At 40.3% G+C, this 12,672-nt stretch overlaps 1 protein-coding gene across 1 annotated transcript in view; it reads right to left on the reverse strand.

Moving 5' to 3' along the window:
- ZNF330 (zinc finger protein 330) overlaps positions 1–11,623 on the reverse strand; it is a 38,641-nt gene extending 27,018 nt beyond the window's left edge. The window contains exon 1 of the mRNA XM_075860412.1: positions 11,531–11,623. The gene's annotated coding sequence lies outside the window, so the exon portion shown is untranslated. The remainder of the gene's footprint in view (positions 1–11,530) is intronic.
- Positions 11,624–12,672: the final 1,049 nt, after the last annotated feature.

Genomic DNA, 12,672 nt, shown 5'->3' on the forward strand with positions numbered 1-12,672 from the left:
GCAGCTGAATGTCGTGTCTCCGGCAGTCAGTGAATGCCGGGGACCCTGAGCAGTAGATAGAAGAAGCTTTTGCTGCTTCTATCTTCTCTGATCTGTTCCACACAGCGCCGAAGGAGAGCTGTGTATACAAATAAAGGCAGCGGTAGCTGGTCACATGATCGCCGGGTGCCGTTAGTGGCAGGCTGCTGCTGGGTCTTACTAGACAATAGTCACCATAAGAGGGCTGATTTCCCCTGTAACTGGCGCTGCTGTGCAGCCACAGTTACAATGGAAAAACAAGGTGTAAAAGAAGAATATATATATATATATATATATATATATATATATATATATATATATATAAAGTTCCACAAAGATCTTTTCTGACCTAGGGATGTCACGATACCAGAATTTGGACTTCGATACCAATACAAAAACGATAATTTGCCAACAGTAATAAAAAAAAATAGTTAAAAAAAAGTTCTTCCATTTTCTGATGTAAGGCGCGAGGTGTGATGATGAATTTTGAATGTCCCTCACAATAGTAATTAACCCCATCATGTTTCTCAGTCATAATGGGTTAATGGATAAGGTACATGATGGGGTTAAAGAGGCTCTGTCACCAGATTTTCAAACCCCTATCTACTATTGCAGCAGATCGGCGCTGCAATGTAGATAACAGTAACGTTTTTGTTTTTTTCAAAAACGAGCATTTTTGGCCAAGTTATGACCATTTTTATATTTATGTAAATGAGCCTTTCTTAAGTACAACTGGGCGTGTTTAAAGTTATGTCCAAGTGGGCGTGTATTATGTGCGTACATCTGGGCATTTTTACTTGTTTTACTAGCTGGGCGTTGTGAATGGAAGTGTATGATGCTGACGAATCAGCATCATCCACTTCTCTTCGTTACCACCCAGCTTCTGGCAGTGCACAGACACACAGCGTGTCCTCGCGAGATCACGCTGTGACGTCACTCACTTCCTCCCACAGGAACTTAATCGCGTCGGACTCGCGAGGACACGCTGTGTCTGAACTGCCAGAAGCTGGGTGGTGACAATGAGTCGTGGATGATGCTGATTCGTCAGCATCATACACTTCCATTCACAACGCCCAGCTAGTAAAACAAGTAAAAACGCCCATATATACATACACAATACACGCCCACTTGGACATAACTTTAAACACGCCCAGTTGTACTTAAGAAAGGCTCATTTGCATAAATATAAAAATGGTCATAACTTGGCCAAAAATGCTCGTTTTTGAAAAAAAACAACACGTTACTGTTATCTACATTGCAGCGCCGATCTGCTGCAATACGAGATAGGGGTTTGAAAATCTGGTGACAGAGCCTCTTTAATTACTATTAATGAGACGCACATGGAGGTTAAATTCATCGCACCTCGTGTCCCACAATAAGTGATAGGAAGCAGTTGTTATTTAATTTTTTTACAGCGTACACATCATAAATTATGCAAAAAAATTGTTGTGCAGGTTATTATGGCCGCGCCAATACCGATTATGTGTATATTTTATGTATTGAGACTTATTTTAATGTTTATTGTAAAAAATGTGTGTGTATTTTTTTTATTTAATATTACTTTGTTTTTACTTTATTTTAAGGCCCCATGCACACGAACATGCTTTTGCGGCCACAATTCCCCCGAAAATCCACGGGAGAATTGCGGCCCCATTCATTTCTATGGGGCCATGCACACAACCATAGTTTTTACGGTCTGTGCATGGCCCAGGAGCCCGCACCGCAGAAAGAACGCACATGTCTTATTAAGGCCGTCTTCTGCGGTCCGGGCTCATTGAAAATAATGGCCGCGGCCATGTGCATTGCCCGCGATTTGCAGGCGGCTTGCGGCTGACAGTCCGCTGCTGGCCGACCCGAAAATCACAGGCGTGCACATGGCTACGGTCGTGTGCATGAGGCCTTAGACTTTAATGTACTGCAATATATCTATATGCCAGTACATTAGCCTGTGTACTGATAGGTATGTCCTAACAACTGCCTGTGTACTAAGTATGCCCTAACAACAGGAAATATGATAATACAGCCCTGGGGTCCTTCAATGGATTCACTGGGATTCCTGTGATGCGATCCAAGGGGCATCCCCCCTTCTCATTTTCTCCTGAATACTGCAGCCAGCTTTGATCGCAGAATTCAGGGGAATAGTGGCGGAGATGAGAGGTTTCACTGATCTCCACCGTTATAGAGCGGGACTGTGGCTGTGTAATACAGCCATTGCCCCGCTCCTGAGAACAAGTACACGCGGTCAGCACGAGGTGATGTGGCCGGCGCTGCACTAATGAGCGGCGGCGCAGGCACTGAAGACAGAACGTGGGGGTTGTTTTGCAGTGCGCCTGCCATGTTCTGTTTTCCGTGCCGCCGCTCATTAGTGCAGCGCTGGCCTCATTATCTCATGCTGGCCGCGCGCACATGTCAGGATTTAGGAGCGGGGCAATGACTGTATTGCACAGCCGCAGCCACTACATTCATTTGTTTCTATACTTAGCTGTGCGGCCATTCTTGTCCCTCGCTGCCTGTCCTGTACATTGACAAGGCCTCACATGACATGTTGTGCAATGGCTCTAGGCTGCTTGATATTTCGTCCAAAGAAACAGTCCCACAACAGGCATTAGACAACACACCCACATGACATTATGTCATTATGGATGCAACATTAACAAATTAACCTCTAAGCCCCCAATAATATGTGTGCCCTGTATTGCAGCATTACACTATCTCTGCATAGCAGTATTACTTAGGTATTGTATGGCAGTATTACACAGTCTGTACAGGGCAGTATTACTTGGGTGGTGTATGATAGTATTACTTGGGTACTGTATGGAAATATTACACAGTCTGTACAGGGCGGTATTACTTGGGTTGTGTATGATAGTATTACTTGGGTACTGTATGGAAATATTACACAGTCTGTACAGGGCAGTATTACTTGGGTTGTGTATGATAGTATTACTTGGGTACTGTATGGAAATATTACACAGTCTGTACAGGGCAGTATTACTTGGGTTGTGTATGATAGTATTACTTGGGTACTGTATGGCAGTATTACACAGTCTGTACAGGGCAGTATTACTTGGGTTGTGTATGGCAGTATTACACAGTCTGTACAGGGCAGTATTACTTGGGTTGTGTATGATAGTATTACTTGGGTACTGTATGGAAATATTACACAGTCTGTACAGGGCAGTATTACTTGGGTGGTGTATGATAGTATTACTTGGGTACTGTATGGAAATATTACACAGTCTGTACAGGGCAGTATTACTTGGGTACTGTATGGAAATATTACACAGTCTGTACAGGGCAGTATTACTTGGGTTGTGTATGATAGTATTACTTGGGTACTGTATGGCAGTATTACACAGTCTGTACAGGGCAGTATTACTTGGGTTGTGTATGATAGTATTATTTGGGTATGGTATGGAAATATTACACAGTCTGTACAGGGCAGTATTACTTGGGTTGTGTATGATAGTATTACTTGGGTACTGTATGGAAATATTACACAGTCTGTACAGGGCAGTATTACTTGGGTTGTGTATGATAGTATTACTTGGGTACTGTATGGAAATATTACACAGTCTGTACAGGGCAGTATTACGTGGGTTGTGTATGATAGTATTACTTGGGTACTGTATGGAAATATTACACAGTCTGTACAGGGCAGTATTACTTGGGTTGTGTATGATAGTATTACTTGGGTACTGTATGGAAATATTACACAGTCTGTACAGGGCAGTATTACGTGGGTTGTGTATGATAGTATTACTTGGGTACTGTATGGCAGTATTACACAGTCTGTACAGGGCAGTATTACTTGGGTTGTGTATGGCAGTATTACACAGTCTGTACAGGGCAGTATTACTTGGGTTGTGTATGATAGTATTACTTGGGTACTGTATGGAAATATTACACAGTCTGTACAGGGCAGTATTACTTGGGTTGTGTATGATAGTATTACTTGGGTACTGTATGGAAATATTACACAGTCTGTACAGGGCAGTATTACTTGGGTTGTGTATGATAGTATTACTTGGGTATGGTATGGAAATATTACACAGTCTGTACAGGGCAGTATTACTTGGGTTGTGTATGATAGTATTACTTGGGTACGGTATGGAAATATTACACAGTCTGTACAGGGCAGTATTACTTGGGTTGTGTATGATAGTATTACTTGGGTACTGTATGGAAATATTACACAGTCTGTACAGGGCAGTATTACTTGGGTTGTGTATGATAGTATTATTTGGGTACGGTATGGAAATATTACACAGTCTGTACAGGGCAGTATTACTTGGGTTGTGTATGATAGTATTACTTGGGTATTGTATGGAAATATTACACAGTCTGTACAGTGCAGTATTACTTGGGTTGTGTATGATAGTATTACTTGTGTATTGTATGGAAATATTACACAGTCTGTACAGGGCAGTATTACTTAGGTATTGTATGGAAATATTACACAGTCTGTACAGGGCAGTATTACTTGGGTTGTGTATGATAGTATTATTTGGGTACGGTGTGGAAATATTACACAGTCTGTACAGGGCAGTATTACTTGGGTTGTGTATGATAGTATTACTTGGGTACTGTATGGCAGTATTACACAGTCTGTACAGGGCAGTATTACTTGGGTTGTGTATGATAGTATTACTTGTGTATTGTATGGAAATATTACACAGTCTGTACAGGGCAGTATTACTTGGGTTGTGTATGATAGTATAACTTGGGTACTGTATGGAAATATTACACAGTCTGTACAGGGCAGTATTACTTGGGTTGTGTATGATAGTATTACTTGGGTACTGTATGGAAATATTACACAGTCTGTACAGGGCAGTATTACTTGGGTTGTGTATGATAGTATTACTTGGGTACGGTATGGAAATATTACACAGTCTGTACAGGGCAGTATTACTTGGGTTGTGTATGATAGTATTACTTGGGTACGGTATGGAAATATTACACAGTCTGTACAGGGCAGTATTACTTGGGTTGTGTATGATAGTATTACTTGGGTACTGTATGGAAATATTACACAGTCTGTACAGGGAAGTATTACTTGGGTTGTGTATGATAGTATTATTTGGGTACGGTATGGAAATATTACACAGTCTGTACAGGGCAGTATTACTTGGGTTGTGTATGATAGTATTACTTGGGTATTGTATGGAAATATTACAGTCTGTACAGTGCAGTATTACTTGGGTTGTGTATGATAGTATTACTTGTGTATTGTATGGAAATATTACACAGTCTGTACAGGGCAGTATTACTTAGGTATTGTATGGAAATATTACACAGTCTGTACAGGGCAGTATTACTTGGGTTGTGTATGATAGTATTATTTGGGTACGGTGTGGAAATATTACACAGTCTGTACAGGGCAGTATTACTTGGGTTGTGTATGATAGTATTACTTGGGTACTGTATGGCAGTATTACACAGTCTGTACAGGGCAGTATTACTTGGGTTGTGTATGATAGTATTACTTGTGTATTGTATGGAAATATTACACAGTCTGTACAGGGCAGTATTACTTGGGTTGTGTATGATAGTATAACTTGGGTACTGTATGGAAATATTACACAGTCTGTACAGGGCAGTATTACTTGGGTTGTGTATGATAGTATTATTTGGGTACGGTATGGAAATATTACACAGTCTGTACAGGGCAGTATTACTTGGGTTGTGTATGATAGTATTATTTGGGTATGGTATGGAAATATTACACAGTCTGTACAGGGCAGTATTACTTGTGTTGTGTATGATAGTATTACTTGGGTACTGTATGGAAGTATTAGGCCGGGTTCCCACATAGTGTAAACGCTGCATAATTTACGCAAAGGAATTCTGTGTGGAAATTCCGCAGCATTTACAGAAGCAGCAAAGTGTATGAGAAGTAAAAAATCTTATGCCCACGCTGCAGAAAAGAAACGCAGCGAAAACTTTCATGTATGGTGTCCGTGTCAATTTATGCTGGCAGTATTACTGTGGTACTGTATAGCAGTATGTTCACGCCGCTTATTTTGAGGTGCATTTCGGAGCGTTAAACGCTTGTATTACGCTCCAAAATAGACTTGAAATACATCTGTAGACAGCTTCCCATTGATTTCAATGGAATATACACTGTGTTGTTTATATGAGTATTTTTGCACTGCTGAATTAAAATAAGTCTCGTAAAAGGAAGTGGCAGTGACACCAGAAGAAATGTGTCAAAATACGCTTTAAAACCAGCCTCATATTTTTCAGCCTCAAATATATGCCATGTGAACATAGCCTTCTGCAGACATTGTATGGCAGTATACACGGTCTCTATACGGCAGTATTACTTAGACATTGTATGGCGGTATTACACCATCTCTAATCGGTAGTATTATATAGACATTATATGGCAGTATTATGTAGACATTGGATGGCAGTATTACACCGTCTCTATACGGCAGTATTATGTAGACATTGTATGGCAGTATTACACCGTCTCTATATAGAAGTATTATGTAGACATTATATGGCAGTATTACGCGGTCTCTATATGGCAGTATTATGTAGACATTGTATGGCAGTATTACACCGTCTCTATATAGAAGTATTATGTAAACAGTATGGCAGTATTACGCGGTCTCTATTTCGCAGTATTATGTAGACATTGTATAGCAGTATTACACGGTCTCTATATGGCAGTATTATGTAGACATTGTAAGGCAGTATTACATGGTCCTTATATGGAAGTATTATGTAAACAGTACGGCAGTATTACGCGGTCTCTATATGGCAGTATTATGTAGACGTTGTATGGCAGTATTACACCGTCTCTATATAGCAGTATTATGTAGACCTTGTATGGCAGTATTACACCGTCTCCATACGGCAGTATTATTTATACATTGTATGGCAGTATTACACCGTCTCTATATGGCAGTATTATGTAGACATTGTGTGGCAGTATTACACCGTCTCTATACAGCAGTATTATGTAGACATTGTGTGGCAGTATTACACCGTCTCTATACAGCAGTATTATGTAGACGTTGTATGGCAGTATTATGCGGTCTCTATATGGCAGTATTATGTAGACATTGTGTGGCAGTATTACACCATCTCTATACAGCAGTATTATGTAGACATTGTGTGGCAGTATTACACCGTCTCTATACAGCAGTATTATGTAGACGTTGTATGGCAGTATTATGCGGTCTCTATATGGCAGTATTATGTAGACATTGGATGGCAGTATTACACCGTCTCTATACGGCAGTATTATGTAGACATTGTGTGGCAGTATTACACCGTCTCTATACAGCAGTATTATGTAGACGTTGTATGGCAGTATTATGCGGTCTCTATATGGCAGTATTATGTAGACATTGGATGGCAGTATTACACCGTCTCTATACGGCAGTATTATGTAGACATTGGATGGCAGTATTACACCGTCTCTATACGGCAGTATTATGTAGACATTGTATGGCAGTATTACACCGTCTCTATACAGCAGTATTATGTAGACGTTGTATGGCAGTATTACGCGGTCTCCATACGGAAGTATTATGTAGACATCGTATAGCAGCATTACGCGGTCTCTATACGGCAGTATTATGTAGACATTGTATGGCAGTATTACGCGGTCTCTATATGGCAGTATTATGTAGACATTGGATGGCAGTATTACACCGTCTCTATACGGCAGTATTATGTAGACATTGTATGGCAGTATTACACCGTCTCTATATAGAAGTATTATGTAGACATTATATGGCAGTATTACGCGGTCTCTATATGGCAGTATTATGTAGACATTGTATGGCAGTATTACACCGTCTCTATATAGAAGTATTATGTAAACAGTATGGCAGTATTACGCGGTCTCTATTTCGCAGTATTATGTAGACATTGTATAGCAGTATTACACGGTCTCTATATGGCAGTATTATGTAGACATTGTAAGGCAGTATTACATGGTCCTTATATGGAAGTATTATGTAAACAGTACGGCAGTATTACGCGGTCTCTATATGGCAGTATTATGTAGACGTTGTATGGCAGTATTACACCGTCTCTATATAGCAGTATTATGTAGACCTTGTATGGCAGTATTACACCGTCTCCATACGGCAGTATTGCACTGTCTCTATATGGCAGTATTATTTATACATTGTATGGCAGTATTACACCGTCTCTATATGGCAGTATTATGTAGACATTGTGTGGCAGTATTACACCGTCTCTATACAGCAGTATTATGTAGACATTGTGTGGCAGTATTACACCGTCTCTATACAGCAGTATTATGTAGACGTTGTATGGCAGTATTATGCGGTCTCTATATGGCAGTATTATGTAGACATTGTGTGGCAGTATTACACCATCTCTATACAGCAGTATTATGTAGACATTGTGTGGCAGTATTACACCGTCTCTATACAGCAGTATTATGTAGACGTTGTATGGCAGTATTATGCGGTCTCTATATGGCAGTATTATGTAGACATTGGATGGCAGTATTACACCGTCTCTATACGGCAGTATTATGTAGACATTGTGTGGCAGTATTACACCGTCTCTATACAGCAGTATTATGTAGACGTTGTATGGCAGTATTATGCGGTCTCTATATGGCAGTATTATGTAGACATTGGATGGCAGTATTACACCGTCTCTATACGGCAGTATTATGTAGACATTGGATGGCAGTATTACACCGTCTCTATACGGCAGTATTATGTAGACATTGTATGGCAGTATTACACCGTCTCTATACAGCAGTATTATGTAGACGTTGTATGGCAGTATTACGCGGTCTCCATACGGAAGTATTATGTAGACATCGTATAGCAGCATTACACGGTCTCTAAACGGCAGTATTACTTAGACATTGTATGGCGGTATTACACCATCTCTAATCGGTAGTATTATATAGACATTATATGGCAGTATTATGTAGACATTGGATGGCAGTATTACACCATCTCTATACGGCAGTATTATGTAGACATTGTATGGCAGTATTACACCGTCTCTATATAGAAGTATTATGTAGACATTGTATGGCAGTATTACACTGTCTCTATACGGCAGTATTATGTAGACATTGTATGGCAGTATTACACCGTCTCTATATAGAAGTATTATGTAGACATTGTATGGCAGTATTACACCGTCTCTATATAGAAGTATTATGTAGACATTGTATGGCAGTATTACGCGGTCTCTATACGGCAGTATTATGTAGACATTGTATGGCAGTATTACGCGGTCTCTATACGGCAGTATTATGTAGACATTGTATGGCAGTATTACGCGGTCTCTATATGGCAGTATTATGTAGACATTGTATGGCAGTATTACACCGTCTCTATATAGAAGTATTATGTAAACAGTATGGCAGTATTACGCGGTCTCTATTTCGCAGTATTATGTAGACATTGTATGGCAGTATTACGCGGTCTCTATATGGCAGTATTATGTAGACATTGTATGGCAGTATTACACCGTCTCTATATAGAAGTATTATGTAAACAGTATGGCAGTATTACGCGGTCTCTATTTCGCAGTATTATGTAGACATTGTATAGCAGTATTACACGGTCTCTATATGGCAGTATTATGTAGACATTGTAAGGCAGTATTACATGGTCCTTATATGGAAGTATTATGTAAACAGTACGGCAGTATTACGCGGTCTCTATATGGCAGTATTATGTAGACGTTGTATGGCAGTATTACACCGTCTCTATATAGCAGTATTATGTAGACCTTGTATGGCAGTATTACACCGTCTCCATACGGCAGTATTGCACTGTCTCTATATGGCAGTATTATTTATACATTGTATGGCAGTATTACACCGTCTCTATATGGCAGTATTATGTAGACATTGTGTGGCAGTATTACACCGTCTCTATACAGCAGTATTATGTAGACATTGTGTGGCAGTATTACACCGTCTCTATACAGCAGTACTATGTAGACGTATGGCAGTATTATGCGGTCTCTATATGGCAGTATTATGTAGACATTGTGTGGCAGTATTACACCGTCTCTATACAGCAGTATTATGTAGACATTGTGTGGCAGTATTACACCGTCTCTATACAGCAGTATTAAGTAGACATTGTGTGGCAGTATTACACCGTCTCTATACAGCAGTATTATGTAGACGTTGTATGGCAGTATTATGCGGTCTCTATATGGCAGTATTATGTAGACATTGGATGGCAGTATTACACCGTCTCTATACGGCAGTATTATGTAGACATTGTATGGCAGTATTACACCGTCTCTATACAGCAGTATTATGTAGACGTTGTATGGCAGTATTACGCGGTCTCCATACGGAAGTATTATGTAGACATCGTATAGCAGCATTACACGGTCTCTAAACGGCAGTATTATGTAGAGATTTTATGGCAGTATTATGTAGAGATTGTATGGCAGTATTACGCGGTCTCTATACGGCAGTATTATGTAGTCATTGGATGGCAGTATTATGTAGACATTGGATTGTAGTATTACACCATCTCTATACGGCAGTATTATGTAAACAGTATGGCAGTATTACACTGTCTCTATATGGCAGTATTATGTAGACATTGGATGGCAGTATTTGGGAGACTAGTGTATCATTATGTGATGCGTTGTATTACATGTCCATGTAACTTGCCGGATTTGCATATACAAGAAAAACCGAAGCTCTTGAGTCTTCATTTCGTTGTGTGCGGACAGTAAAGAATATCTGAGAAGTTTGGGAACAGTTGAAGCAGACGGCGTATGTGATAGTACAAGGCGTATGTGATAGTACAAGGCGTATGCGATAGTACAAGGCGTATGCGATAGTACAAGGCGTATGCGATAGTACAAGGCGTATGCGATAGTACAAGGCGTATGCGATAGTACAAGGCGTATGCGATAGTACAAGGCGTATGCGATAGTACAAGGCGTATGCGATAGTACAAGGCGTATGCGATAGTACACGGCGTATGCGATAGTACAAGGCGTATGCGATAGTACAAGGCGTATGCGATAGTACAAGGCGTATGCGATAGTACACGCCATGTGTTCCGCTACAGGACAACGAGTTCTCAATGCATTGCACTACACGAGAATCAACTTATAGGGTATGTGCACACACACTAATTACGTCCGTAATTGACGGACGTATTTCGGCCGCAAGTCCCGGACCGAACACAGTGCAAGGAGCCGGGCTCATAGCATCATACTTATGTACGACGCTAGGAGTCCCTGCCTCTCCGTGGAACTACTGTCCCGTACTGAAAACATGATTACAGTACGGGACAGTTGTCCTGCAGCGAGGCAGGGACTCCTAGCATCGTACATAAGTATGATGCTAGGAGCCCGGCTCCCTGCACTGTGTGGGGTCCGGGACTTGCGGCCGAAATACGTCCGTCAATTATGGACGTAATTAGTGTGTGTGCACATACCCATAACGTTCAAAACTGGAATACGCGTGCAATACGACAGAGATTAATGACGTAGAGTAGTCACCGCAACGTACCTTTCAGCCCTAAATGCGCACCGGAAGAGAAGGACTGTACGGCGAACAGTCCAAGATGTGTGGCGTGTACGTGACCTCCCACTGTAACCAGAAGGTCTCCACACAACCAATAGCTGAGCGTTTTTTTTGGTCATTCTATTACTTTAGACATAAAACAAGAATTGTGATTGGTTAGAATACTGGCGTATCGTCCAAGAATAAGGCGATGTGTCAACACTAGAGCGGTAATACTTTCTATATGAAAGTCTCCAAGATAGACGCCATGTTTCTGGAGATTTAGAAAATGTATTAATGTCATAGTTTGAGCGATAACTTATTGAACGATTGCTAAACGAAACTGACATTCCTCCTCTGACAATGTCTAACTGTCACATAGTCCTGCAAGAAATACAATGTACAATTTAGAGTTTAGTGTTTTTTTAGTACACATTGTATAACTTTTTTTCGTTTTTTTGGTTAGCCAAAACATTTTTTTAGTAAAAGTTTTTTTATATAAATATTTTTTTTCTCTAATAGGAGAAAGTTTCAAAATGTCTGTCTTTTTATAATTTCATTTTTAACAATATTATGCCAGGCTCGCAGTTTGTGGTACAATTTTTGGCTCAGTTGTTTTTATACACAAAAGAAAGGAGATGCAGCAGTCTTTTCTGTATACCTTCCCTTTCATTTGGATCCCCTTCTGGCTATGGCTAAAAAAAACGGAGCCAAAAACTGCATCAAAACTGTGTGTGTGATCCAGGCCTATAGTTGTGCTAAATCAAGGTTCCCATTTCCACTACAGGCATTTTGATATAGGCTTGTAAAGTTTCACGTCATCGGGGCAGGGCTGTTAGCTGAGCATTTGATCTGACCGTGTTATTGTTTTATTTATTTTACTTTATATTTATTTTTTATTTTAACTTTATTATTATTTGTTTACGCATTGTTTTCCGCCTTGAGGTCATAAGTCACTTTTGGGGGTAGATCAGTCCGTCCTGCTGGGGGAAATTCAGTCTCTGTACCAACTTTAGGCCTTATTTACACGAGCGTGTGCGTTTTGCGCACGCAAAAAACGCTACGTTTTGCGTGCGTAAAAGGCACTTAACAGCTGCGTGTGTCATCAGTGTATGATGCGCGGCTGCGAGATTTTCTCACAGCTGCCA

Source organism: Rhinoderma darwinii, chromosome 1, assembly GCF_050947455.1.
Source record: "Rhinoderma darwinii isolate aRhiDar2 chromosome 1, aRhiDar2.hap1, whole genome shotgun sequence".
NCBI lineage: Eukaryota > Metazoa > Chordata > Amphibia > Anura > Rhinodermatidae > Rhinoderma > Rhinoderma darwinii.